This window comes from Cherax quadricarinatus, chromosome 47 (genome assembly GCF_038502225.1).
Source record: "Cherax quadricarinatus isolate ZL_2023a chromosome 47, ASM3850222v1, whole genome shotgun sequence".
In the NCBI taxonomy this organism is placed as follows: domain Eukaryota; kingdom Metazoa; phylum Arthropoda; class Malacostraca; order Decapoda; family Parastacidae; genus Cherax; species Cherax quadricarinatus.
The window spans coordinates 19853269-19859268 of NC_091338.1; the positions used below are offsets into that span (position 1 = coordinate 19853269).

General features: G+C 44.2%; 1 protein-coding gene across 2 annotated transcripts in view; it reads right to left on the bottom strand.

Moving 5' to 3' along the window:
- Positions 1-1653, bottom strand: part of LOC128696474 (motile sperm domain-containing protein 1) — a 59665-nt gene extending 58012 nt beyond the window's left edge. Inside the window, exon 1 of one of the 2 annotated variants that reach the window (XM_070094747.1) lies at positions 1518-1653. The gene's annotated coding sequence lies outside the window, so the exon portion shown is untranslated. Of the gene's footprint in view, positions 1-1502 lie in introns of both variants that reach the window. The other variant, XM_070094748.1, reaches the window with a different exon arrangement.
- Between the last annotated feature and the right edge of the window lie 4347 nt (positions 1654-6000).

Genomic DNA, 6000 nt, shown 5'->3' on the forward strand with positions numbered 1-6000 from the left:
CCTGAGAACGAGTCTCTGAGAGGACCTGTCGACCCTCAAAGGGTTATTAAGTCTTCAATAAAGGTAAGTGTCATTTTAGTATTGTTTATTTTGCATGTCTCATTGTTTTGTGTAGGGAAATGTACAGTTTGTGTGAAAAATTATTTTGTTTAATACTTTTGGGTGTCTGGAACGGATTAATTGGATTTCCATTATTTCTTATGGGGAAAATTAATTCGGATAACGACAGAATCGGTTAAAGATAAGCTCTCTGGAATGGATTAATGTTGTTAACTGAGAGTCCACTGTAATTTAGGTGCCTTATCAACTTGTGTGTGCCATGAAAGTACACTCTCGGAGCAATATGGGGGCATGACAGAGTACAAGCGAATTTAAAGAGAATCATCATGGGCTGTATTGTATGATTAGTATTTGTTGTATACCTTGATACAGTTTCAATTTCCTCAAGTTTTCCATATTTGAGTAGCTGAAATTTCTCTTCATTGAACTTCATATTGCTTTAAGTGACCCATTTGAAGATTTGGTTGATGTTCAATACTTGGGATCAAGTTTGCCATCCTTCTCTGCATGTTTTCCAGTGCAATTAGGTCCATTCTAGGTTAATTTTGCATTAGGGGTCAACATTTTTATTAAGTAAATTCTCATATTAAGTGGGTTATGAAGTGTAAACAGGTATATTCTGAGCCTCTGAGGAAAAATTAACCTAAAATTAACCTCAAAATCTAGGTTAAGTTTGATTGAGTTAAGATAGGTTCCCTCTATTTTTTGCCTACCAATGGATGGGTTTTCTACATAATTACAAAACATAACCGTCTGCATTACACACTCCACTTAGTATTTTAAAATTTATAAGATAGGTTATTGTTAGGCTTAAAAACCAAGCCCCTAAACACAATATTAAGTCAAGTCTGTAAAACCCACCAGACCTGAGCAGCAGCATCTAAATGGGGCCTTACCTGAGATATATCAATTTGAAGTTTAATATAAGGACTTCTATTATTTATACTTATTGATACAAAGCAAAAATGTTATTAATTTTACTATGAACACTGATACACTCGTCTGAGCTTTATATTACTGTTAACCTGTATCAGGTTTATGAGCAAGACCTAAAACCATTATGGTTATTCAGTGTCTAAGGAATAGGATGCAACCAGACTCGATTTAAGGTCGATTAAGGAAATAATGGACAATCCCAGTGCTTGGATCAAGATCCCCTGACCAACATCGAGGAACCTCCCATGAGAGGTTCTACAATAACTACAACTGACATAACAATAAACTAGAGTCTCAGCTGTTAACTACGTCCACTAATAACTAACTAACGTTGAGTGCTGTTGGTTATATAACAAAAATTAATAAAGACGCATAAGGGAACATGTCACACGAGTAACTCAGCACTCGGCCTTGAAGTTACGATACCCTCTCTGTTTACCCTCTTATAACTCACTCCCAGCCATGTATAACCGTTGTAACTACTGGTGTTGCACAGGTTGAGTTACCTCTGAGGTTCCTACCTCACGAGTCATGCAGAGGTTGCAAGAGGGGTTGCAAGAGAGGCGGCAGGAGAGCAACCTTCACCACCACCAACAAAGGATTGTTGTTGCAGAACAGCTGGGCGGTGACGTCACTCTGACGTCATGGTCACCCAACGTTACGTCATGGTCGTTTACACTCCCGCCATATTTAAAAGTTTTGAGCCCCGGGTGGAGGTTCCTGCCTGCTGATGACCACTGGTGCAGCTGGTAGTGCTGCTGTCACAGTGATGGCTTTCATAAATAAATTGGAGCATTGTTTAGAAAGACACGTAAACAAGCACTATGACATATTTATTATAAAACGTTTCCGTCCTGGGACCTTGAGCTGAAACGTTTTCTAATAAATATGTCAGTGTTTGCTTACGTGTCTTTCTAAACCAACTTGTCGGTATTTATTACCAAGGTTTACATCAAATTGAAGTATGCATCAATAACTGGGCCTCTACCCTTCAGACAGAACTGTTTGCCATACTCCTTGCATAAGAAAGGAGGAACACTGCAGCAACCTGGAACCTGGAGCAACCTGGAGAGAGTTCCGGGGGTCAACGCCCCCGTGGCCCGGTCTGTGACCAGGCCTCCTGGTGGATCAGAGCCTGATCAACCAGGCTGTTACTGCTGGCTGCACGCAAACCAACGTATGAGCCACAGCCCGGCTGATCAGGAACTGACTTTAGGTGCTTGTCCAGTGCCAGCTTGAAGACTGCCAGGGGTCTGTTGGTAATCCCCCTTATGTATGCTGGGAGGCAGTTGAACAGTCTCGGGCCCCTGACACTTATTGTATGGTCTCTTAACGTGCTAGTGACACCCCTGCTTTTCATTGGGGGGATGTTGCATCGTCTGCCAAGTCTTTTGCTCTCGTAGTGAGTGATTTTCGTGTGCAAGTTCGGTACTAGTCCCTCTAGGATTTTCCAGGTGTATATAATCATGTATCTCTCCCGCCTGCATTCCAGGGAATACAGGTTCAGGAACCTCAAGCGCTCCCAGTAATTGAGGTGTTTTATCTCCGTTATGCGCGCCGTGAAGGTTCTCTGTACATTTTCTAGGTCAGCAATTTCACCTGCCTTGAAAGGTGCTGTTAGTGTGCAGCAATATTCCAGCCTAGATAGAACAAGTGACCTGAAGAGTGTCATCATGGGCTTGGCATCCCTCGTTTTGAAGGTTCTCATTATCCATCCTGTCATTTTTCTAGCAGCTGCGATCGATACAATGTTATGGTCCTTGAAGGTGAGATCCTCCGACATGATCACTCCCAGGTCTTTGACGTTGGTGTTTCGCTCTATTTTGTGGCCAGAATTTGTTTTGTACTCTGATGAAGATTTAATTTCCTCGTGTTTACCATATCTGAGTAATTGAAATTTCTCATCGTTGAACTTCATATTGTTTTCTGCAGCCCACTGAAAGATTTGGTTGATGTCCGCCTGGAGCCTTGCAAAAATCCGGTAGTTACAGTATTTCAAAATTACTAAGCAGTAGGCCTGTTGACCCATACTTGGCAGGTCTTTCACAAATCCAACCCACTAACAGAATAAACGCTTCGATAACCCTATTAGGCAGACCGTTCCACTCATCATTGCTGACGACACGACTTACGCCATCTCCCACCCTAATCTTGCCACCCTCAACACCATTGTCAACGTGGAGCTGCTCAAAATTCTGACTTGGATGACAGCCAATAAACTTACACTTAACACTGACAAAACTTACTACATTATGTCTGGTAGCAGATAGGTGTTTTACCTGGAGTTTACCTGGAGAGAGTTCCGGGGGTCAACGCCCCCGCGGCCCGGTCTGTGACCAGGCCTCCTGGTGGATCAGAGCCTGATCAACCAGGCTGTTGCTGCTGACTGCACGCAAACCAACGTACGAGCCACAGCCCGGCTGATCAGGAACTGACTTTAGGTGCTTGTCCAGTGCCAGCTTGAAGACTGCTAGGGGTCTGTTGGTAATCCCCCTTATGTATGCTGGGAGGCAGTTGAACAGTCTCGGGCCCCTGACACTTATTGTATGGTCTCTTAACGTGCTAGTGACACCCCTGCTTTTCATTGGGGGGATGTTGCATCGTCTGCCAAGTCTTTTGCTCTCGTAGTGAGTGATTTTCGTGTGCAAGTTCGGTACTAGTCCCTCTAGGATTTTCCAGGTGTATATAATCATGTATCTCTCCCGCCTGCATTCCAGGGAATACAGGTTCAGGAACCTCAAGCGCTCCCAGTAATTGAGGTGTTTTATCTCCGTTATGCGCGCCATGAAGGTTCTCTGTACATTTTCTAGGTCAGCAATTTCACCTGCCTTGAAAGGTGCTGTTAGTGTGCAGCAATATTCCAGCCTAGATAGAACAAGTGACCTGAAGAGTGTCATCATGGGCTTGGCATCCCTCGTTTTGAAGGTTCTCATTATCCATCCTGTCATTTTTCTAGCAGCTGCGATCGATACAATGTTATGGTCCTTGAAGGTGAGATCCTCCGACATGATCACTCCCAGGTCTTTGACGTTGGTGTTTCGCTCTATTTTGTGGCCAGAATTTGTTTTGTACTCTGATGAAGATTTAATTTCCTCGTGTTTACCATATCTGAGTAATTGAAATTTCTCATCGTTGAACTTCATATTGTTTTCTGCAGCCCACTGAAAGATTTGGTTGATGTCCGCCTGGAGCCTTGCAAAAATCCGGTAGTTACAGTATTTCAAAATTACTAAGCAGTAGGCCTGTTGACCCATACTTGGCAGGTCTTTCACAAATCCAACCCACTAACAGAATAAACGCTTCGATAACCCTATTAGGCAGACCGTTCCACTCATCATTGCTGACGACACGACTTACGCCATCTCCCACCCTAATCTTGCCACCCTCAACACCATTGTCAACGTGGAGCTGCTCAAAATTCTGACTTGGATGACAGCCAATAAACTTACACTTAACACTGACAAAACCTACTACATTATGTCTGGTAGCAGATAGGTGTTTTACCTGGAGTTTACCTGGAGAGAGTTCCGGGGGTCAACGCCCCCGCGGCCCGGTCTGTGACCAGGCCTCCTGGTGGATCAGAGCTGTTGCTGCTGACTGCACGCAAACCAACGTACGAGCCACAGCCCGGCTGATCAGGAACTGACTTTAGGTGCTTGTCCAGTGCCAGCTTGAAGACTGCCAGGGGTCTGTTGGTAATCCCCCTTATGTGTGCTGGGAGGCAGTTGAACAGTCTCGGGCCCCTGACACTTATTGTATGGTCTCTTAACGTGCTAGTGACACCCCTGCTTTTCATTGGGGGGATGGTGCATCGTCTGCCAAGTCTTTTGCTTTCGTAGTGAGTGATTTTCGTGTGCAAGTTCGGTACTAGTCCCTCTAGGATTTTCCAGGTGTATATAATCATGTATCTCTCCCTCCTGCGTTCCAGGGAATACAGGTTTAGAAACCTCAAGCGCTCCCAGTAATTGAGGTGTTTTATCTCCGTTATGCGCGCCGTGAAAGTTCTCTGTACATTTTCTAGGTCGGCAATTTCACCTGCCTTGAAAGGTGCTGTTAGAGTGCAGCAATATTCCAGCCTAGATAGAACAAGTGACCTGAAGAGTGTCATCATGGGCTTGGCCTCCCTAGTTTTGAAGGTTCTCATTATCCATCCTGTCATTTTTCTAGCAGATGCGATTGATACAATGTTATGGTCCTTGAAGGTGAGATCCTCCGACATAATCACTCCCAGGTCTTTGACGTTGGTGTTTCGCTCTATTTTGTGGCCAGAATTTGTTTTGTACTCTGATGAAGATTTAATTTCCTCATGTTTACCATATCTGAGTAATTGAAATTTCTCATCGTTGAACTTCATATTGTTTTCTGCAGCCCACTGAAAGATTTGGTTGATGTCCGCCTGGAGCCTTGCAGTGTCTGCAATGGAAGACACTGTCATGCAGATTCGGGTGTCATCTGCAAAGGAAGACACGGTGCTGTGGCTGACATCCTTGTCTATGTCGGATATGAGGATGAGGAACAAGATGGGAGCTAGTACTGTGCCTTGTGGAACAGAGCTTTTCACCGTAGCTGCCTCGGACTTTACTCTGTTGACGACTACTCTCTGTGTTCTGTTAGTGAGGAAATTATAGATCCATCGACCGACTTTTCCTGTTATTCCTTTAGCGCGCATTTTGTGCGCTATTACGCCATGGTCACACTTGTCGAAGGCTTTTGCAAAGTCTGTATATATTACATCTGCATTCTTTTTGTCTTCTAGTGCATTTAGGACCTTGTCGTAGTGATCCAGTAGTTGAGACAGACAGGAGCGACCTGTTCTAAACCCATGTTGCCCTGGGTTGTGTAACTGATGGGTTTCTAGATGGGTGGTGATCTTGCTTCTTAGGACCCTTTCAAAGATTTTTATGATATGGGATGTTAGTGCTATTGGTCTGTAGTTCTTTGCTGTTGCTTTACTGCCCCCTTTGTGGAGTGGGGCTATGTCTGTTGTTTTTAGTAACTGAGGGA